The sequence below is a fragment of the Camelus bactrianus genome, chromosome 24 (genome assembly GCF_048773025.1).
Source record: "Camelus bactrianus isolate YW-2024 breed Bactrian camel chromosome 24, ASM4877302v1, whole genome shotgun sequence".
Classification (NCBI taxonomy): domain Eukaryota; kingdom Metazoa; phylum Chordata; class Mammalia; order Artiodactyla; family Camelidae; genus Camelus; species Camelus bactrianus.
This window is the reverse complement of record NC_133562.1, coordinates 28,506,862-28,530,514: the sequence shown is the minus strand read 5'-3', so window position 1 is coordinate 28,530,514 and position 23,653 is coordinate 28,506,862.

Sequence of the window (23,653 nt, the reverse complement as noted above, 5' to 3'; positions counted from 1 at the left end):
GGGAACCGTTTGTAGTGGAAACTTTTACTCTGATTTATCAGTGTGTTTCCTAGTGCCGGTTTGATGTTCCTGCAGTTATTACTGTAAAACCGAGTTGGAGCTAGTACCTCCCCATATATATGTATGGAGTGGAGTTTGCAACTGAAAAGAAACTTTGTGTTCCCAACAAGCTATGTGAAGGACGGCTTTCAAACACAATTATCTCTCAGAAATGAGCATGTGGAGAGACGTTCGTTCATCTAGCAAAAATGGAACCGTTTGTAGTGGAAACTTTTACTCTGATTTATCAGTGTGTTTCCTAGTGCCGGTTTGAAGATCCTGCAGTATTCACTGTAAAACAGAGTTGGAGCTAGTACCGCCCCACATACATTAATTTATTGGAGTTTGAAACTGAAAAGAATCTTTGTGTTCCAAACAAGCTATGTGAAGGACGGCTTTCACACACACTTATCTCTCAGAACTGAGCATGTGGAGAGACGTTCATTCATCTAGGAAAAAGGAAACGGGATGTAGGGGAAATTTTTACTCTGGTTTCTCAGTGTGTTTCCTAGTGCCGGTTTGAAGTTCCTGCAGTTTTCACTGTAAAACCGACTTGGAGCCTATACCTCTCCATATATGTGTATGTATTTGAATTTGCAACTGAAAAGAAACTTTGTGTTCCCAACAAGCTAGCTGAAGGACGGCTTTCACACCCACTTATATCTCAGAAATGAGCATGTGGAGAGTCGAATATTCACCTAGAACAAAGGGTTAGGGTTGCAGGAGAAACTTTTACTCTGGTTTCCCTGTGTGTTTCCTAGAGCCGTTTTGAAGTTCCTGCTGTTATCACTGTAAAACCGAGTTTGAGCTAGTACTTTACCATATATATGTATGGAGTGGAGTATGGAACTAAAAACAAACTTTGTGTTCCCAACAAGCTACTTGAAGGACGGCTTTAACACAAACTTATCTCTGAGAACTGAGCATGTGGAGAGACGTTCGTTCATTTAGCTCAAGGGAACGGGAAGCAGGAGAAACTTTTACTCTATTTTCTCACTGTGTTTCCTAGTGCCTGTTTGAAGTTCCTGCAGATATCAATGTAAAACCTAGTTGGAGCTAGTACCTCCCCATATATATGTATGCAGTGAAGTTGGCAAGTGAAAAGAAACTTTCTGTTCCCAACAATCTAGGAAAAGGACTGCTTTCACACACACATATCTCTCAGAACTGAGCATGAGGAGAGACGTTCATTCATCTAGGAAAAAGGAAACGGGATGTAGGGGAAACTTTTACTCTTGTTTCTCAGTGTGTTTCCTAGTGCCGATTTGAAGTTTCTGCAGTTTTCACTGTAAAACCGAGTTGGAGATAGTACCTCCCCATATATATGTATGAAGTGGAGTTTGCAAGTGAAAAGAAACTTTCTGTTCCCAACAAGCTAGTTGAAGGACGGCTTTAACACAAACTTATCTCTGAGAACTGAGCATGTGGAGAGACGTTCGTTCATTTAGCTCAAGGGAACGGGAAGCAGGAGAAACTATTACTCTATTTTCTCACGGTTTTTCCTAGTGCCTGTTTGAAGTTCTTGCAGTTTTCACTGTAAAACCGAGTTGGAGCTGGTACCTCCCTATATATATGTATGCAGTGGAGTTTGCAAGTGAAAAGGAACTTTCTGTTCCCAACAAGCTATGTGAAGGACGGCTTTAACACACACAAATACCTCAGATCTGAGCATGTGGAGAGACGTTCGTTCATCTCGCAAAACGGGAACCGTTTGTAGTGGAAACTTTTACTCTGATTTATCAGTGTGTTTCCTAGTGCCGGTTTGATGTTCCTGCAGTTATTACTGTAAAACCGAGTTGGAGCTAGTACCTCCCCATATATATGTATGGAGTGGAGTTTGCAACTGAAAAGAAACTTTGTGTTCCCAACAAGCTATGTGAAGGACGGCTTTCAAACACAATTATCTCTCAGAAATGAGCATGTGGAGAGACGTTCGTTCATCTAGCAAAAATGGAACCGTTTGTAGTGGAAACTTTTACTCTGATTTATCAGTGTGTTTCCTAGTGCCGGTTTGAAGATCCTGCAGTATTCACTGTAAAACAGAGTTGGAGCTAGTACCGCCCCACATACATTAATTTATTGGAGTTTGAAACTGAAAAGAATCTTTGTGTTCCAAACAAGCTATGTGAAGGACGGCTTTCACACACACTTATCTCTCAGAACTGAGCATGTGGAGAGACGTTCATTCATCTAGGAAAAAGGAAACGGGATGTAGGGGAAATTTTTACTCTGGTTTCTCAGTGTGTTTCCTAGTGCCGGTTTGAAGTTCCTGCAGTTTTCACTGTAAAACCGACTTGGAGCCTATACCTCTCCATATATGTGTATGTATTTGAATTTGCAACTGAAAAGAAACTTTGTGTTCCCAACAAGCTAGCTGAAGGACGGCTTTCACACCCACTTATATCTCAGAAATGAGCATGTGGAGAGTCGAATATTCACCTAGAACAAAGGGTTAGGGTTGCAGGAGAAACTTTTACTCTGGTTTCCCTGTGTGTTTCCTAGAGCCGTTTTGAAGTTCCTGCTGTTATCACTGTAAAACCGAGTTTGAGCTAGTACTTTACCATATATATGTATGGAGTGGAGTATGGAACTAAAAACAAACTTTGTGTTCCCAACAAGCTACTTGAAGGACGGCTTTAACACAAACTTATCTCTGAGAACTGAGCATGTGGAGAGACGTTCGTTCATTTAGCTCAAGGGAACGGGAAGCAGGAGAAACTTTTACTCTATTTTCTCACTGTGTTTCCTAGTGCCTGTTTGAAGTTCCTGCAGATATCAATGTAAAACCTAGTTGGAGCTAGTACCTCCCCATATATATGTATGCAGTGAAGTTGGCAAGTGAAAAGAAACTTTCTGTTACCAACAATCTAGGAAAAGGACTGCTTTCACACACACATATCTCTCAGAACTGAGCATGAGGAGAGTCGTTCGTTCGTCTTGCCCAAAGGGAACGGGTTGAAGGAGAAACTTTTACTCTGCTTCTCAGTTTGTTTCTTGTTCCGGTTTTAAATTCCTGCAGTTTTCACAGTAAAACAGAGTTGGAGCTTGTACCTCCCCTCATACATGAATGTAGTGGAGTTTGAAACTGAAAAGAAACTTTGTGTTCCAAACCAGCTATGTGAAGGACGGCTTTCACTCACACTAATCTCTCAGAACTTATCATGTGGAGAGACGTTCATTCATCTAGGAAAAAGGAAACGGGATATAGGGGAAACTTTTACTCTGGTTTCTCAGTGTGTTTCCTAGTGCCGGTTTGAAGTTCCTGCAGTTATCACAGTAAAACCGTGTTGAGGCTGATACCTCTCCATATATATGTATGGATTTGAGTTTGCAACTGAAAAGAAACTTTGTGTTCCCAACAAGCTAGGTGAAGGACGGCTTTCACACACACTTATATCTCAGAACTGACCATGTGGAGAGTCGATTGTTCATCTAGCACAAAGGGTACTGTTTGCAGGAGAAACTTTTACTCTGGTTTCTCAGTGTGTTTCCTAGTACCGTTTTGAAGTTCCTGCTGTTTTCACTGTAAAACCGAGTTGGAGCTAGGACTTTCCCATATATATGTATGGATTGGAGTATGAAACTAAAAAAAAACCTTGTGTTCCCATCAAGCTATTTGAAGGACGGCTTTAACACAAATTTATCTCTGAGAACTGAGCATGTGGAGAGACGTTCGTTCATTTAGCTCAAGGGAACGGAAAGCAGGAGAAACTTTTACTCTATTTTCTCACTGTGTTTCCTAGTGCCTGTTTGAAGTTCCTGCAGTTTTCACTGTAAAACCGAGTTGGAGCTAGTACCTCCCCATATATATGTATGCAGTGGAGTTTGCATGTGAAAAGAAACTTTCTGTTCCCAACAAGCTATGTGAAGGACGGCTTTAACACACACATATACCTCAGATCTGAGCATGTGGAGAGACGTTCGTTCACCTAGCAAAAAGGGAACCGGTTGTAGTGGAAACTTTTACTCTGATTTATCAGTGTGTTTCCTAGTGCAGGTTTGATGTTCCTGCAATTTTAACTGTTAAACAGAGTTGGAGCTAGTACCTCCCCATATATATGTATGGATTGGAGTTTGCAACTGAAAAGAAACTTTGTTTTCCCAACAAGCTAGGTGAAGGACGGCTTTAAAACACAATTATCTCTCAGAAATGAGCATGAGGAGAGTCGTTCATTCATCTTGCACAAAGGGAACGGGTTGCAGGAGAAACTTTTACTCTGGCTTCTCAGTTTGTTTCTTGTTCCGGTTTTAATTTCCTGCAGTTTTCACTGTAAAACCGATTTGGAGCTAGTACCTCCCCACATATATGAATGTAGTGGAGTTTGAAACTGAAAAGAATCTTTGTGTTCCATACAAGCTATGTGAAGTACGGCTTTCACACACACTTATCTCTCAGAACTGTGCATGTTGAGAGAATGAGTTCACCTAGCAGAAAGGGAACGGGTTGCAGGAGAAACTTTTACTCTGGTTTCTCAGTGTGTTTCCTAGTGCCGGTATTAAATTCCTGCAGTTTTCACTGTAAAACCGAGTTGGAGCTAGTACCTCCCCATATATATGTATGCAGTGGAGTTTTCAAGTGAAAAGAAACTATCTGTTCCCAACAAGCTACTTGAAGGATGGCTTTAACACAAACTTATCTCTGAGAACTGAGCATGTGGAGAGACGTTCGTTCATTTAGCTCAAGTGAACGGGAAGCAGGAGAAACTTTTACTCTATTTTCTCACAGTTTTTCTTAGTGCCTGTTTGAAATTCCTGCAGTTTTCACTGTAAACCGAGTTGGAGCTAGTACCTCCCCATATATATGTATGCAGTGGAGTTTGCAAGTGAAAAGAAACTTTCTGTTCCCAACAAGCTATGTGAAGGACGGCTTTCACACACACATATGCCTCAGATCTGAGCATGTGGAGAGACGATCGTTCATCTAGCAAAAATGGAACCGTTTGTAGTGGAAACATTTACTCTGATTTATCAGTGTGTTTCCTAGTGCCGGTTTGATGTTCCTGCAGTTATTACGGTAAAACCGAGTTGGAGCTAGTACCTCCCCATATATATTTATGGAGTGGGGATTGCAACTGAAAAGAAACTTTGTGTTCCCAACAAGCTATGTGAAGGACGGCTTTCACACACAATTATCTCTCAGAAATGAGCATGTGGAGAGTCGTTCGTTCATCTAGCACAAAGGGAACGGGTTCCAGGCGAAAATTTTACTCTGGTTTCTCAGTGTGTTTCCTAGTGCCGGTTTTAAATACCTGCAGTTTTCACTGTAAAACAGAGTTGGAGGTAGTACCTCCCCACATATATGAATGTAGTGGAGTTTGAAACTGAAAAGAAACTTTGTGTTCCAAACAAGCTATGTGAAGGATGGCTTTCACACACACTTATCTCTCAGAACTGAGCATGTGGAGAGACGTTCATTCATCTAGGAAAAAGGAAACGGGATGTAGGGGAAACTTTTACTCTGGTTTCTCAGTGTGTTTCCTAGTGCCGGTTTGAAGTTCCTGCAGTTTTCACTGTAAAACCGAGTTGGAGCAGATACCTCTCCATATATATGTATGGATTTTAATTTGCAACTTAAAAGAAACTTTGTGTTCCCAACAAGCTAGCTGAAGTACGGCTTTCACACCCACTTATATCTCAGAACTGAGCATGTGGAGAGTCTTTTGTTCATCTAGCACAAAGGGTACGGGTTGCAGGAGAAACTTTTTCTCTGGTTTCTCAGTGTGTTTCCTCGTGCCGTTTTGAAGTGCCTGCTGTTCTCACTGTAAAACCGAGTTGGAGCTAGTACTTTCCCATATATATGTATGGAATGGAGTATGCAAATAAAAACGAACTTTTTTTCCCTACAAGCTAGTTGAAGGACGGCTTTAACACAAACTTATCTCTGAGAACTTAGCATGTGGAGAGACGTTCGTTCATTTAGCTCAAGGGAACGGGAAGCAGGAGAAACTTTTACTCTTTTTTCACAATGTTTTTCCTAGTGCCTGTTTGAAATTCCTGCAGTTTTCAATTTAAAACCGAGTTGGATCTAGTACCTACCCATACATATGTATGCAGTGGAGTTGGCAAGTGAAAAGAAACTTTCTGTTCCCAACAATCTAGGTGAAGGACTGCTTTCACACACACATATCTCTCAGAACTGAGCATGAGGAGAGTCGTTCGTTCATCTTGCACAAAGGGAACGGGTTGAAGGAGAAACTTTTACTCTGGCTTCTCAGTTTGTTTCCTATTTCCGGTTTTAATTTCCTGCAGTTTTCACTGTAAAACAGATTTGGAGCTAGTACCTCACCATATATATGTATGGAGTGGAATTTGCAACTGAAAAGAAACTTTGTGTTCCCAACAAGCTATGTGAAGGACTGTTTCACACACACTTATCTTTCAGAAATGAGCATGGGGAGAGTCGTTCGTTCATTTTGCACAAAGGGAACGGGTTGCATGGGAAACTTTTAGTCTAGTTTCTCATTTTGTTTCCTTGTTCCGGTTTTAATTTCCTGCATTTTTCACTGTAAAACCGAGTTGGAACTACTACTCCCCATATATATTTAAGGAGTGGGGTTTGCAACTGAATAGAAACTTTGTGTTCCCAACAAGCTAGGTGAAAGAAGGCTTTCACACACAATTATCTCTCAGAAATGAGCATGTGGATAGTCGTTCGTTCATCTAGCACAAAGGGAACGTGTTGCAGGAAAACTTTTACTCATTTTTCTCAGTGTGTTTCCTAGTGCCTGTTTGACGTTCCTGCAGTTTTCACTGTAAAACCGAGTAGGTGCTAGTACGTCCCCACATATATGAATGTAGTGGTGTTTCAAACTGAAAAGAAACTTTGTGTTCCCAACAAGCTAGTTGAAGGACGGCTTTCACACACACTTATCTCTCAGAACTGAGCATGTGGAGAGAATTAGTTCACCTAGCAGAAAGGGAACGGGTTGCAGGAGAAACTTTTCTCTGGATTCTCTGTGTGTTTCCTAGTGCCGGTTTCAAGTTCCTGCAGTTGTTCAATGTAAAAACGTGTTCGAGCTGGTATCTACTCATATAAATGTATGGAGTGGAATTTGCATCTGAAAAGAAATTTTGTGTTCCCAACAAGATAGGTAAAGGACGGTTTTCCCACACACATATCCTCAGAACTGGGCATAAGGAGAGTAGTTCGTTCACTAGCAGAAAGAGAGCGGGTTGCAAGAGAAACTTTTACTCTGGTTCTCAATGTGGTTCCTAGTGCCGGTATGAATTTCCTGCAGTTTTCACTGTAAAATCGGGTTGGAGCTAGTTCCTCCCCATATATATGTAAGGAGTGGAGTTTGCAACTGAAAAGAAACTTTGTGTTCCCAACAAGATAGGTGAAGGACGGCTTTCACATACACTTATCTCTCAGAACTGAGCATGGGGAGAGAAGTTCGATCACTTAGCTCAAAGGGAATGGGAAGCAGGGGAAACTATTACTCTATTTTCTCAATTTGTTTCCCAGTGCCGTTTTGAATTTCCTGCAGTTTTCACTGTAAAACCGAGTTAGAGCTAGTACCTCCACATATGTATGTATGGGGTGGAGTTTGCAACTTAAAAGAAACTTTGTGTTCCCAACATGCAAGGTGAAGGACGGCTTTCACACACACTTATCTCTCAGAACTGAGCATTTGGAGACTCGTTCGTTCATCTAGCACAAAGGGAATGGGTTGTATGGGAAACTTTTACTCTGGTTTCTCAATGTGTTTCCTAGTGCCGGTTTGATATTCCTGCAGTTTTCACTGTAAAACCGAGTTGAATCTAGTACCTCCCCATATATATGTATGGAGTGGTGTTTGCAACTTAAAAGAAACTTTGTGTTCCCAACAAGCTAGGTGAAGGACGGCTTTCACACACACTTAACTGTCAGAACTGAGCATGTGGAGAGACGTTCGTTCATTTAGCACAAAGGCAACGGGTTGCATTTGAAACTTTTACTCTGGTTTCTCAGTGTGTTTCCTAGTGCCGTTTTGAAGTTCCTGCAGTTTTCACTGTAAAACCGAGTTGGAGCTAGTACTACCCCATATATATGTATGGAGTGGAGTATGCAACTGAAAAGATACTTTGTGTTCTCAACAATCTAGTTGAAGGACGGCTTAAACACAAACTTATCTCTGAGAACTGAGCATGTGGAGAGACGTTCATTCATTTAGCTCAAAGGGAACGGTAAGCATGAGAAACATTTACTCTATTTTCTCACTGTGTTTCCTAGTGCCTGTTTGAATTTCCTGCAGTTTTCACTGTAAAACCGTGTTGGAGCTAGTGCCTCCCCATATATATGTATGGATTGGAGTTTACAACTGAAAAGAAACTTTGTGTTCCCAACAAGCTAAGTGAAGGACAGCTTCATACACACGTATCTCTCAGATCTGAGCATGTCGAGACTCGTTCGTTCATCTAGCACAAATGGAACGGGTTGCAGGAGAAAGATTTACTCTGGTTTTTCAGTGTGTTTAATAGTGCCGGGTTGAATTTCCTGCAGTATTCACTCTTAAACCGAGTAGGAGCTAGTACCTCCCCATATATATGAATGGAGTGGAGTTTGAAACTGAAAAGAAACTTTTTGTTCCCAACAAGCTAGGTGAAGTTCGGCTTTAACACACACTTATCTCTCAGAACTGAGCATGTGGAGAGAATTTTTTTCACGTAGCACAAAAGGAACAGGTTGCAGGAGAAACTTTTACTCTAGTTTCTCACTTAGTTTCCTAGTGCCGGTTTGAATTTCCTGCAGTTTTCACTGTAAAACTGAGTTGGAGCTATTACCAACCCATATATATGTATGGAGTGGAGTTTACAACTGAAAAGAAACTTTGTGTTCCCAACAAGCTACGTGAAGGACGGCTTAAACACAAACTTATCTCTCAGAACTGAGCATGTGGAGAAAATTTCGTTCAATTATCACAAAGGGAACTGGTTGCAGGAGAAATTTTTCTCTGTTTTCTCAGTGTTTTTCCTAGTGCCGGGTTGACGTTCCTGCAGTTTTCACTGTAAAACAGATTTGGAGCTGGTACATCCCCATATATATGTATGGAGTGGAGTATACAACTGAAAAGAAACTTTGTGTTCCCAACAAGATATGTGAAGGTCGGCTTTCACACACACTTATCTCTCAGATCTGAGCATGTGGAGAGTCGTTCGTTCATCTAGCACAATGGGAACCGGTTGCAGGAGAAAGTTTACTCTGGTTTTTCAGTGTGTTTAATAGTGCCGGTTTGATGTTCCTGCAGTATACACTGTTAAACCGAGTTTGAGCAAGTACCTCCCCATATATATGAATGGAGTGGAGTTCGAAACTGAAAAATATCTTTGTGTTCCCAACAAGCTAGGTGAAGTTCGGCTTTAACACACAATTATCTCTCAGAACTGAGCATTTGGGGAGAATTTTTTTCACGTAGCACAAAGGGAACAGGTTGCAGGGGAAACTTTTACTCTAGTTTCTCACTGTGTTTCTTAGTGCCGGTTTGAAATTCCTGCAGTTTTCACTGTAAAGCCGAGTTTAGCTGTTACCTCCCCTTGTATATGTATGGAGTGGAGTTAGCAACGGAAAAGAAACTTTGTGTTCCCAACAAGCTAGGTGAAGGACGGCTTTCACACACAATTAACTCTCAGAACTGTGCATGTGGAGAGTCGTTCGTTCATCAAGCACAAATGGAATGGGTTGCTGGACAAACTTTTACCCTGGTTTCTCAGTGTGTTTCCTAGTGCCGGTTTGAAGTTCCTACAGTTTTCACTGTAAAACCGATTTGGAGCTAGTACCTCCCCATATATATGAATGGAGTGGAGTAGGCAACTGAAAAGTAACTTTGTGTTCCCAACAAGCAAGGTGAAGTACGGCTTTCGCACACACTTATCTCTCAGAACTGAGCATGTGGAGAGACGTTCGTTCATCAAGCACAAAGGAACGGTTTGCAGGAGAAACTTTTACTCTGGTTTCTCAGTGTGTTTCCTAGTGCCGGTTAGAAGTTACTGCAGTTTTCACTGTAAAACCGATTTGGAGCTGGTACCTACTCATATATAAGTATGGAGTGGTGTTTGCAACTGAAAGAACTTTTGTGTTGCCAACAAGCTAGGTAAATTACGGCTTTCCGACACACTTATCTCTCAGAAATGAGCATGTGGAGAGTAGTTCGTTTACTAGCACAAAGGATACGTGTTGCAGGAGAAACTTTTACTCTAGTTCTCACTGTGTTTCCTAGTGTCGGTTTGATGTTCCTTCAGGTTTCACTGTAAAATCGAGTTGGAGCTAGTACCTCCCCATATATATGTATGGAGTGGAGTTTGCAACTGAAAAGAAACTGTGTGTTCCAAACAAGATAGGTGAAGGACGGCTTTCACTCACAATTAACCCTCAGAACTGAGCATGTGGAGAGACGTTCGATCATCAAGCACAAAGGGAATGGGTTGCTGGATAAAATTAAATTTTTTTTCTTGGTGTGTTTCCTAGATCCGTTTTGAAGTTCCTACAGATTTCACTGTAAAACCGAGTTGGAGCTTGTACCTCCCCATATATATATATGGATTGGAGTTTGCTTGAAAAGAAACTTTGTGTTCCCATCAAGCAATGTGAAGAATGGCATTCACACACAATTATCTCTCAGAACTGAGCATGTGGAAAGACGTTCGTTCATGTAGCACAAAGGGAACGGGTTGTAGGAGAAAGTTTTACTCTGTTATCTCAGTGTGTTTCCTAGTGGCTGTTTGAAGTTCCTACATTTTTCACTGTAACACCGAGTTGGAGATGGTACCACTCATTATATATATGGATTGGAGTTTGGAACTGAAAAGAAACATTGTGTTCCCAACAAGTTAGGTGAAGGACGGCTTCCACACACACGTATATCTCAGAACTGAGCTTGTGGAGTGAAGTTCGTTCATCTAGCTCAAATTGAACAGGAAGCAGGAGAAACTTTTACTCTTGTTTCTCAGTTTGTTTCCTAGTACCGTTTTCAAGTTCCTACATTTTTCACTGTAAAACATATTTGGAGCTGTTACTTCCTCATATATATGTATAAGGTGGAGTTTGCAACTGAAAAGAAACTTTGTGTTCCCATCAAGCTAGGTGAAGGACGGCTTTCACACACACTTATCTCTCAGAACTGAGCATGTGGAGAGAATTAGTTCACCTAGCAGAAAGGGAACGGGTTGCAGGAGAAACTTTTCTCTGGATTCTCAGTGTGTTTCCTAGTGCCGGTTTCAAGTTCCTGCAGTTGTTCAATGTAAAAACGTGTTTGAGCTGGTATCTACTCATATAAATGTATGGAGTGGAATTTGCATCTGAAAAGAAATTTTGTGTTCCCAACAAGATAGGTAAAGGACGGTTTTCCCACACACATATCCTCAGAACTGAGCATAAGGAGAGTAGTTCGTTCACTAGCAGAAAGAGAGCGGGTTGCAAGAGAAACTTTTACTCTGGTTCTCAATGTGGTTCCTAGTGCCGGTATGAATTTCCTGCAGTTTTCACTGTAAAATCGGGTTGGAGCTAGTTCCTCCCCATATATATGTAAGGAGTGGAGTTTGCAACTGAAAAGAAACTTTGTGTTCCCAACAAGATAGGTGAAGGACGGCTTTCACATACACTTATCTCTCAGAACTGAGCATGGGGAGAGAAGTTCGATCACTTAGCTCAAAGGGAATGGGAAGCAGGGGAAACTATTACTCTATTTTCTCAATTTGTTTCCCAGTGCCGTTTTGAATTTCCTGCAGTTTTCACTGTAAAACCGAGTTAGAGCTAGTACCTCCACATATGTATGTATGGGGTGGAGTTTGCAACTTAAAAGAAACTTTGTGTTCCCAACATGCAAGGTGAAGGACGGCTTTCACACACACTTATCTCTCAGAACTGAGCATTTGGAGACTCGTTCGTTCATCTAGCACAAAGGGAATGGGTTGTATGGGAAACTTTTACTCTGGTTTCTCACTGTGTTTCCTAGTGCCGGTTTGATATTCCTGCAGTTTTCACTGTAAAACCGAGTTGAATCTAGTACCTCCCCATATATATGTATGGAGTGGTGTTTGCAACTTAAAAGAAACTTTGTGTTCCCAACAAGCTAGGTGAAGGACGGCTTTCACACACACTTAACTGTCAGAACTGAGCATGTGGAGAGACGTTCGTTCATTTAGCACAAAGGCAACGGGTTGCATTTGAAACTTTTACTCTGGTTTCTCAGTGTGTTTCCTAGTGCCGTTTTGAAGTTCCTGCAGTTTTCACTGTAAAACCGAGTTGGAGCTAGTACTACCCCATATATATGTATGGAGTGGAGTATGCAACTGAAAAGATACTTTGTGTTCTCAACAATCTAGTTGAAGGACGGCTTAAACACAAACTTATCTCTGAGAACTGAGCATGTGGAGAGACGTTCATTCATTTAGCTCAATGGGAACGGTAAGCATGAGAAACTTTTACTCTATTTTCTCACTGTGTTTCCTAGTGTCGGTTTGAATTTCCTGCAGTTTTCACTGTAAAACCGTGTTGGAGCTAGTGCCTCCCCATATATATGTATGGATTGGAGTTTACAACTGAAAAGAAACTTTGTGTTCCCAACAAGCTAAGTGAAGGACAGCTTCATACACACGTATCTCTCAGATCTGAGCATGTCGAGACTCGTTCGTTCATCTAGCACAAATGGAACGGGTTGCAGGAGAAAGATTTACTCTGGTTTTTCAGTGTGTTTAATAGTGCCGGGTTGAATTTCCTGCAGTATTCACTCTTAAACCGAGTAGGAGCTAGTACCTCCCCATATATATGAATGGAGTGGAGTTTGAAACTGAAAAGAAACTTTTTGTTCCCAACAAGCTAGGTGAAGTTCGGCTTTAACACACACTTATCTCTCAGAACTGAGCATGTGGAGAGAAATTTTTTCACGTAGCAAAAAAGGAACAGGTTGCAGGAGAAACTTTTACTCTAGTTTCTCACTTAGTTTCCTAGTGCCGGTTTGAATTTCCTGCAGTTTTCACTGTAAAACTGAGTTGGAGCTATTACCAACCCATATATATGTATGGAGTGGAGTTTACAACTGAAAAGAAACTTTGTGTTCCCAACAAGCTACGTGAAGGACGGCTTAAACACAAACTTATCTCTCAGAACTGAGCATGTGGAGAAAATTTCGTTCAATTATCACAAAGGGAACTGGTTGCAGGAGAAATTTTTCTCTGTTTTCTCAGTGTTTTTCCTAGTGCCGGGTTGACGTTCCTGCAGTTTTCACTGTAAAACAGATTTGGAGCTGGTACATCCCCATATATATGTATGGAGTGGAGTATACAACTGAAAAGAAACTTTGTGTTCCCAACAAGATATGTGAAGGTCGGCTTTCACACACACTTATCTCTCAGATCTGAGCATGTGGAGAGTCGTTCGTTCATCTAGCACAAAGGGAACCGGTTGCAGGAGAAAGTTTTACTCTGGTTTTTCAGTGTGTTTAATAGTGCCGGTTTGATGTTCCTGCAGTATACACTGTTAAACCGAGTTTGAGCAAGTACCTCCCCATATATATGAATGGAGTGGAGTTCGAAACTGAAAAATATCTTTGTGTTCCCAACAAGCTAGGTGAAGTTCGGCTTTAACACACAATTATCTCTCAGAACTGAGCATTTGTGGAGAATTTTTTTCACGTAGCACAAAGGGAACAGGTTGCAGGGGAAACTTTTACTCTAGTTTCTCACTGTGTTTCTTAGTGCCGGTTTGAAATTCCTGCAGTTTTCACTGTAAAGCCGAGTTTAGCTGTTACCTCCCCTTGTATATGTATGGAGTGGAGTTAGCAACGGAAAAGAAACTTTGTGTTCCCAACAAGCTAGGTGAAGGAAGGCTTTCACACACAATTAACTCTCAGAACTGTGCATGTGGAGAGTCGTTCGTTCATCAAGCACAAATGGAATGGGTTGCTGGACAAACTTTTACCCTGGTTTCTCAGTGTGTTTCCTAGTGCCGGTTTGAAGTTCCTACAGTTTTCACTGTAAAACCGATTTGGAGCTAGTACCTCCCCATATATATGAATGGAGTGGAGTAGGCAACTGAAAAGTAACTTTGTGTTCCCAACAAGCAAGGTGAAGTACGGCTTTCGCACACACTTATCTCTCAGAACTGAGCATGTGGAGAGACGTTCGTTCATCAAGCACAAAGGGAACGGTTTGCAGGAGAAACTTTTACTCTTGTTTCTCAGTGTGTTTCCTAGTGCCGGTTAGAAGTTACTGCAGTTTTCACTGTAAAACCGATTTGGAGCTGGTACCTACTCATATATAAGTATGGAGTGGTGTTTGCAACTGAAAGAACTTTTGTGTTGCCAACAAGCTAGGTAAATTACGGCTTTCCGACACACTTATCTCTCAGAAATGAGCATGTGGAGAGTAGTTCGTTTACTAGCACAAAGGATACGTGTTGCAGGAGAAACTTTTACTCTAGTTCTCACTGTGTTTCCTAGTGTCGGTTTGATGTTCCTTCAGGTTTCACTGTAAAATCGAGTTGGAGCTAGTACCTCCCCATATATATGTATGGAGTGGAGTTTGCAACTGAAAAGAAACTGTGTGTTCCAAACAAGATAGGTGAAGGACGGCTTTCACTCACAATTAACCCTCAGAACTGAGCATGTGGAGAGACGTTCGATCATCAAGCACAAAGGGAATGGGTTGCTTGATAAAATTAAATTTTTTTTCTTGGTGTGTTTCCTAGATCCGTTTTGAAGTTCCTACAGATTTCACTGTAAAACCGAGTTGGAGCTTGTACCTCCCCATATATATATATGGATTGGAGTTTGCTTGAAAAGAAACTTTGTGTTCCCATCAAGCAATGTGAAGAATGGCATTCACACACAATTATCTCTCAGAACTGAGCATGTGGAAAGACGTTCGTTCACGTAGCACAAAGGGAACGGGTTGTAGGAGAAAGTTTTACTCTGTTATCTCAGTGTGTTTCCTAGTGGCTGTTTGAAGTTCCTACATTTTTCACTGTAACACCGAGTTGGAGATGGTACCTCCTCATGTATATATATGGATTGGAGTTTGGAACTGAAAAGAAACATTGTGTTCCCAACAAGTTAGGTGAAGGACGGCTTCCACACACACGTATATCTCAGAACTGAGCTTGTGGAGTGAAGTTCGTTCATCTAGCTCAAATTGAACAGGAAGCAGGAGAAACTTTTACTCTTGTTTCTCAGTTTGTTTCCTAGTGCCGTTTACAAGTTCCTACATTTTTCACTGTAAAACATATTTGGAGCTGTTACTTCCTCATATATATGTATAAGGTGGAGTTTGCAACTGAAAAGAAACTTTGTGTTCCCATCAAGCTAGGTGAAGGACGGCTTTCACTCACAATTAACCCTCAGAACTGAGCATGTGGAGAGACGTTCGTTCAACAAGCACAAAATGAATGGGTTGCTGGATAAACTTTACTCTTTTTTCTTGGTGTGTTTCCTAGAGCCGTTTTGAAGTTCCTACAGTTTTCACTGTAAAACCGAGTTGGAGCTTGTACCTCCCCATATATATGTATGGATTGGAGTTTGCTACTGAAAAGAAACTTTATGTTCCCAACAAATATGTGAAGGACGGCATTCACACACAATTATCTCTAAGAACTGAGCATGTGGAGAGACGTTCGTTCATCAAGCTCAAATGGAACGGGTTGCTGGAGAAACTTTTATACTGGATTCTGAGTGTGTTTCCTAGTGGCGGTTTGAAGTTCCTACATTTTTCACTGTAAAACCGAGTTGGAGCTGGTACCTCCTCATGTATATATATGGATTGGGGTTTGCAACTGAAAAGAAACTTTGTGTTCCCAACAAGCTAGGTGAAAGACGGCTTTCACACAGACTTATCTCTCAGAAATGAGCATGTGGAGAGTCGTTCGTTCACTAGCACAATGGGAACAGTTTGCAGGAGAAACTTTTACTCTGGTTCTCACTGTGTTTCCTAGTGCCGGTTTGATGTTCCTGCAGTTTTCACTCTAAAACCGAGTTGGAGTTATTACCTCCCCATATATATGTATGGGTTGGAGTTTTCAACTTAAAAGGAACTTTGTGTTCACAACATGCTAGTTGAAGGACGGCTTTCACACACACTCATCTCTCAGAACTGAGCTTTTGGAGACTCGTACGTTTATCTAGCACAAAGGGAACGGGTTGGAAGTGAAACTTTTACTCTGGTTCTCACTGTGTTTCCTAGTGCCGGTTTGAAGTTCCTGCAGTTTTCACTGTAAAACCGAGTTGGAGCTATTACCTCCACATATATATGTATGGAGTGGAGTTTGCAAGTGAAAAGAAAGTTTGAGTTCCCAACAAGCTATGTGAAGGACTGCTTACATACACACTTTTCTCTCAGAACTTAGCATGAGTAGAGTTGTTTGTTCATTTTGCACAAAGGGAACGGGTTGCAGGAGAAACTTTTTCTCTGTTTTCTAAGTTTGTTTCCTAGTTCCGGTTTGAAGTTCCTGCAGTTTTCACTGTAAAACCGAGTTGAAGCTAGTACCTCCCCATATATATGCATGGAGTTGTGTTTGCAACTGTTAAGAAACTTTGTGTTCCCAACAAGCTAGGTGAAGAACGGCTTTCACACACACTTATCTGTCAGAACTGAGCATGTGGAGAGACGTTCGTTCATCTAACACAAAGGGAACGGTTTGTAGGAGAAACATTTACTCTGGTTTCTCAGTGTGTTTCCTAGTGCCTTTTTGAATTTCCTGCTGTTTTCACTGTAAAACCGTGTTGGAGCTAGTACTTCCCCATATATATGTATGGAGTGGAGTATGCAAATGAAAAGAAACTTTGTGTTCCCAACAATCTAGTATAAGGACTGCTTTCACACACACGTATATCTCAGAACTGAGCATGTGGAGTGAAGTTCATTCATCTAGCTCAAATTGAACAGGAAGCAGGAGAAACTTTTACTCTGGTTTCTGAGTTTGTTTCCTAGTGCCGTTTTGAAGTTCCTACATTTTTCACTGTAAAACAGATTTGGAGCTGGTACCACCTCATATATATGTATATAGTGGAGTTTGCAACTGAAAAGAAACTTTGTGTTCCCAACAAGCTATGTGAAAGACGACTTTCACTCACAATTAACCCTCAGAGCTGAGCATGTGGAGAGACGTTCGTTCATCAATCAAAAAGGGAATGGGTTGCTGGATAAACTTTACTCTTTTTTCTTGGTGTGTTTCCTAGAGCCGTTTTGAATTTCCTACAGTTTTCACTGTAAAAGCGAGTTGGAGTTTGTACCTCCCCATATATATGTATGGATTGGAGTTTGCTACTGAAAAGAAACTTTGTGTTCCCATCAAGCAATGTGAAGAACGGCATTCACAAACAATTATCTCTCAGAACTGAGCATGAGGAGAGTCGTTTGTTCATCTTGCACAAAGGGAACGGGTTGCAGGGGAAACTTTTACTCGGGTTTCTCAGTTTGTTTCCTAGTTCCGGTTTGAAGTTCCTGCAGTTTTCACTGTAAAACCGAGTTGGAGTTAGTACCTCCCCATATATATTTATGGAGTGGAATTTGCAACTGAAAAGAAACTTTGTGTTCCCAACAAGATAGATGAAGAACAGGTTTCACACACACATATCTCTCAGAACTGAGCATGAGGATATAAGTTCGTACATTTAACACAAAGGGAACGGGTTGCAGGAGGAACTTTTACTCTGTTTTCTCAGTGTGTTTCCCAGTGCCGGGTTGAAGTTCCTGCAGTTTTCACTGTAAAACCGAGTTGGAGTTAGTACCTCCCCATATATATTTATGGAGTGGAGTTTGCAACTGAAAAGAAACTTTGTGTTCCCAACAACCTAGCTGAAGTTCGGCTTTAACACACACTTATCTCTCAGAACTGAGCATGTGGAGAGAATTTTTTTCACGTAGCACATAGGGAACAGGTTGCAGGAGAAACTTTTACTCTAGATTCTCACTGTGTTTCCTAGTGTCGGTTTGAAGTTCCTGCAGTTTTCACTTTAAAACCGAGTTGGTTCTGGTACCTCCCCTTATATATGTATGGAGTGCCGTTTGCAACGTAAAAGTAACTTTGTGTTCCCAACAAGATAGGTGAAGGATGGCAATCACACACACTTATCTCTCAGAACTGAGCATGTGGAGAGTCGTTCGTTAATCTAGCACAAACAGAATGGGTTGATGTTGAAACTTTTACTGGTTTCTCAGTGTGTTTCCTAGTGCTGGTTTGAACTTCCTACAGTTATTCCTGTAAAACCGAGTTGGAGCTAGAATCTCCTGATATATATGTATGGAGTGGAGTTTCCAACTGAAATGAAACTATGTGTTCCCAAAAAGCTAGGTGAATTACTCCTTTCACACACACTTATCTCTCAGAACTGAGCATGTGGAGAGTCGTTCGTTCATCTAGCACAAATGGAATGGGTTGCAGGAGAAACTTTAACTCTGGCTTCTCAGTGTGTTTCCTAGTGCCGGTTTGATTTTCCTGCAGTTTTCACTGTAAAACCGACTTGGAACTAGTACCTCCCCACATATATGAATGTAAAGGTGTTTGAAACTGAAAAGAAACTTAGTGTTCCCAACAAGAGAGGTGAAAGACGGCTTTCACACACACTTATCTCTCAGAACTGAGCATGTGGTGAGTCGTTCGTTCACTAGCACAAAGGGAACAGTTTGCAGGAGAAACTTTTACTCTGGTTCTCACTGTGTTTCCTAGTGCCAGTTTGAAGTTCCTGCAGTTTTCACTGTAAAACCGAGTTGGAGCTATTACCTCCACATATATATCTATGGATTGGAGTTTGCAACTGAAACTAAACTTTGTGTTCCCAACAAGCTAGGTGAAGGACGGCTTCACACACACTTATCTCTCAGAACTGAGCATGTCTTGAGACGTTCTATCATTTAGCTAAACTGGAACGGGAAGCAAGGGAAACTATTACTCTAAATTCTCACTTGTTTCCCAGTGCCGTTTTGAATTTCCTGCAGTTTTCACTGTAAAACCGAGTTAGAGCTAATACCTCCCCATATATATTTATGGAGTGGTGTTTGCAACTGAAAAGGAAATTTGTGTTCCCAACAAGACAGGTGAAGGTCGGCTTTCACACACACGTATATCTCAGAATTGAGCATGTGGAGTGAAGATCGTTCATCTAGCTCAAATTGAACAGGAAGCAGGAGAAACTTTTACTCTGGTGTCTCACTGTGTTTCCTTGTGCCGGTTTGAATTTCCTGCAGTTTTCAATGTAATACCGAGTTGAATCTAGTACCTCCCCATATATATGTATGGAGTTGTGTTTGCAACTGTTAAGAAACTTTGTGTTCCCAACAAGCTAGGTGAAGGACGGCTTTCACACACACTTATCTGTCAGAACTGAGCATGTGGAGAGACGTTCGTTCATCTAGCACAAAGGGAACGGTTTGTTGGAGAAACTTTACTCTGGTTTCTCAGTGTGTTTCCTAGTGCCTTTTTGAATTTCCTGCTGTTTTCACTGTAAAACCGAGGTGGAGCTAGTACTTCCCCATATATATGTATGGAGTGGAGTATGCAAATGAAAAGAAACTTTGTGTTCCCAACAATCTAGTTGAAGGACGGCTTTAACACAAACTTATCTCTGAGAACTGAGCATGTGGAGAGACGTTCATTCATTTAGCTCAAAGGGAACACTAAGCATGAGAAACATTTACTCTATTTTCTCACTGTGTTTTCTAGTGCCGGTTTGAAGTTCCTGCAGTTTTCACTGTAAAACCGAGTTAGAGCTAATACCTCCCCATATATATTTATGGAGTGTTGTTTGCAAATGAAAAGAAAATTTGTGTTCCAAACAAGATAGGTGAAGGTCGGCTTTCACACACACGTATCTCTCAGAACTGAGCATGTGGAGAGAAGTTCGTTCATCTAGCTCAAAGGGAACGGGAAGCAGGAGAAACTATTACACTGGATTCTCACTGTGTTTCTTAGTGCCGGTTTGAATTTCCTGCAGTTTTCACTGTAAAACCGAGTTGGAGCTAGTACCACCACATATATATTTATGGAGTGCAGTTAGCAAGTGAAAAGAAACTTTGTGTTCCCAACAATCAAGGTGAAGTACTGCGTTCACGTACACTTATCTCTCAGAACTTAGCATGAGGAGAGTCTTTTGTTCATCTTGCACAAAGGGAACGGGTTTCAGGAGAAACTTTATCTATGGTTTCTCAGTTTGTTTCCTAGTTCCGGTTTGAAGTTCCTGCAGTTTTCACTGTAAAAGCGAGTTGGGGCTAGTACCTCCCCATATATATGTATGGAGTGGAGTTTGCAACTGAAAAGAATCTTTGTGTTCCCAACAAGATATGTGAAGGATGGCTTTCACAAACACGTATCTGTCAGAACTGAGCATGTTGAGAGAAGTTCTTTCATCTAGCTCAAAGGGAACGGGAAGCAAGAGAAACTATTACACTGGATTCACACTGTGTTTCTTAGTGCCGGTTTGAAGTTCCTGCAGTTTTCACTGTAAAATCGAGTTGGAGCTAGTACCTCCCCATATATATGTATGGAGTGGAGTTTGCAAGTGAAAAGAAAGTTTGAGTTCCCAACAAGCTATGTGAAGGACTGCTTACATACACACTTTTCTCTCAGAACTTAGCATGAGTAGAGTTGTTCGTTCATTTTGCACAAAGGGAACGGGTTGCAGGAGAAACTTTTTCTCTGTTTTCTAAGTTTGTTTCCTAGTTCCGGTTTGAAGTTCCTGCAGTTTTCACTGTAAAACCGAGTTGGGGCTAGTACCTCCCCATATATATTTATTGAGTGGAGTTTGCAACTGAAAAGAAACTTTGTGTTCCCAACAAGATAGATGAAGGACGGCTTTCAAACACACGTATATCTCAGAACTGAGCATGTGGAGAGAAGTTCGTTCGTTTAGCACAAAGGGAATGTTTTGCAAGAGAAACTATTACTGTGTTATCTTAGTGTGTTTCCTAGTGCCGGGTTGAAGTTCCTGCAGTTTTCACTGTAAAACCGAGTTGGAGCAAGTACCTCCACATATATATGTATGGAGTGGAGTTGGCAACTTAAAAGAAACTTTGTTTTCCCAACATGCTAGATGAAGTACGGCTTTCACACACACCTATCTCTCAGATCTGAGCATTTGGAGACTCGTTGGTTCATCTAGCACAAAGGGAACGGGTTGCAGGGGAATCTTTTACTCTGGTTTCTCAGTTTGTTTCCTTGTTCCGGTTTGAAGTTACTGCAGTTTTCACTGTAAAATCGAGTTGGTGCTTGTACCACCCCATATATATTTATGGAGTAGAGTTTGCAAATGAAAACAAACTTTGTGTTCCCAACAAGATAGGTGAAGGTTGGCTTTCACACACACGTATCTCTCAGAACTGAGCATGTGGAGAGAAGTTCGTTCATCTAGCTCAAAGGGAACGGGAAGCAGGAGAAACTATTACACTGGATTCTCACTGTGTTTCCTAGTGCCGGTTTGAAGTTCCTGCAGTTTTCACTGTAAAATCGAGTTGGAGCTAGTACCTCCCCATATATATGTATGGAGGGGAGTTTGCAAGTGAAAAGAAAGTTTGAGTTCCCAACAAGCTATGTGAAGGACTGCTTACATACACACATTTCTCTCAGAAATGAGCATGAGTAGAGTTGTTCATTCATCTTGCACAAAGGGAACGGGTTGCAGGAGAAACTTTTTCTCTGTTTTCTAAGTTTGTTTCCTAGTTCCGGTTTGAAGTTCCTGCAGTTTTCACTGTAAAACCGAGTTGGGGCTAGAACCTCCCCATATATATTTATTGAGTGGAGTTTGGAAATGAAAAGAAACTTTGTGTTCCCAACAACATAGATGAAGGACGGCTTTCACACACACTTATCTCTCAGAACTGAGCATGTGGAGAAATGTTCGTTCATTTAGCACAAAGGGAACCGGTTGCAGGATAATCTTTTACTCTGTTTTCTCAGTGTGTTTCCTAGTGCCGTTTTGAAGTTTCTGCAGTATTCACTGTTAAACCGAGTTGAGCTAGTACCTCCCCATATATATGAATGGAGTGGAGTTTAAACTGAAAGGCAACTTTGTGTTCCCAATAATATAGATGAAGGACGGCTTTCACACACACTGATCTCTTATAACTGAGCATGTGGAAAGAAGTTTGTTCACCTAGCACAAAGGGAACAGGTTGCAGCAGAAAGTTTTACTCTGGTTTCTCACTGTGTTTCCTCGTGCCGGTTTGAAATTCCTGCAGTTTTCACTGTAAAACAGAGTTGGATCTGGTACCTCCCCGTATATATGTATGGAGTGGGGTTTGCAACGGAAAAGAATCTTTGTGTTCCCAACAAGCTAGGTGAAGGACGGCTTTCACACACACTTAACTTTCAGAACTGGGCATGTGGAGAGACGTTCGTTCATCAAGCACAAAGGGAATGGTTTGCTGGAGAAACTTTTACTCTGGTATCTCGGTGTGTTTCCCAGTGCCATTTTGAAGTTCCTACAGTTTTCACTGTAAAACCGAGTTGGAGCTTGTACCTCCCCTTATATATGTATGGATTGGATTTTGCTACTGAAAAGAAACTTTGTGTTCCCATCAAGCAATGTGAAGAACGGCTTTCACACACACTTATCTCTCAGAACTGAGCATGTGGAGGGTCGTTCGTTCATCTAACACAAATGGAACGGGTTGCAGGGGAATCTGTTACTCTGGATTCTCAGTTTCTTTCCTAGTTCCGGTTTGAATTTCCTACAGTTTTCACTGTAAAACCGAGTTGGAGCTACTACCTCGCCATATATATGTATGGAGTGGAGTTGGCAACGTAAAAGAAACTTTGTGTTCCCAACAAGCTAGGTGAAGGACGGCTTTCACACACACTTAACTCTCAGAACTGAGCATGTGGAGAGTCGTTCGTTCATCTAGCACAAATGGAATGGGTTGCAGGAGAAATTTTAACTCTGGTTTCTCAGTGTGTTTCCTATTGCCGGTTTGATGTTCCTGCAGTTTTCACTGTAAAACCGAGTTGGAGCTAGTACCTCCCCACATATATGAATGTAATGGAGTTTGAAACTTAAAAGAACTTTGTGTTCCCAATAAGATAGGTGAAGGACGGCTTTCACACACACTGATCTCTTAGAACTGAGCATGTGGAGAGAAGTTGGTTCACCTAGCACAAAGGGAACATGATGTAGGAGAAACTTTTACTCTGGTTTATCACTGTGTTTCCTAGTGCCGGTTTGAAGTTCCTGCAGTTTTCACTGTAAAAACTTGTTGGATCTGGTACCTCCCCTAATATATGTATGGATTGGAGTTTGCAAAGGAAAAGAAACTTTGTGTTCCCAACAAGCTATGTAAAGGACGGCTTTCACACACTCTTAACTCTCAGAACTGGGCATGTGGAGAGACTTTCGTTCATCAAGCACAAAGGGAATGGGTTGCTGGAGAAACTTTTACTCTGGTTTCACGGTGTGTTTCCTAGTGCCGTTTTGAAGTTCCTACTTTTTTCACTGTAAAACCGATTTGGAGCTTGTACCTCCCCATATGTATGTATGGAGTGGAGTTTGCAACTGAAAGAAATTTTGTGTTCCCAACAAGCAAGGTGAAGAACGGCTTTCACACAGAATTATCTCTCAGAACTGAGCAGGTGGAAAGACGTTGGTTCATGTAGCACAAAGGGAACGGGTTGTAGGAGAAACATTTACTCTGGTTTCTCAGTGTGTTTCCTAGTGCCGGT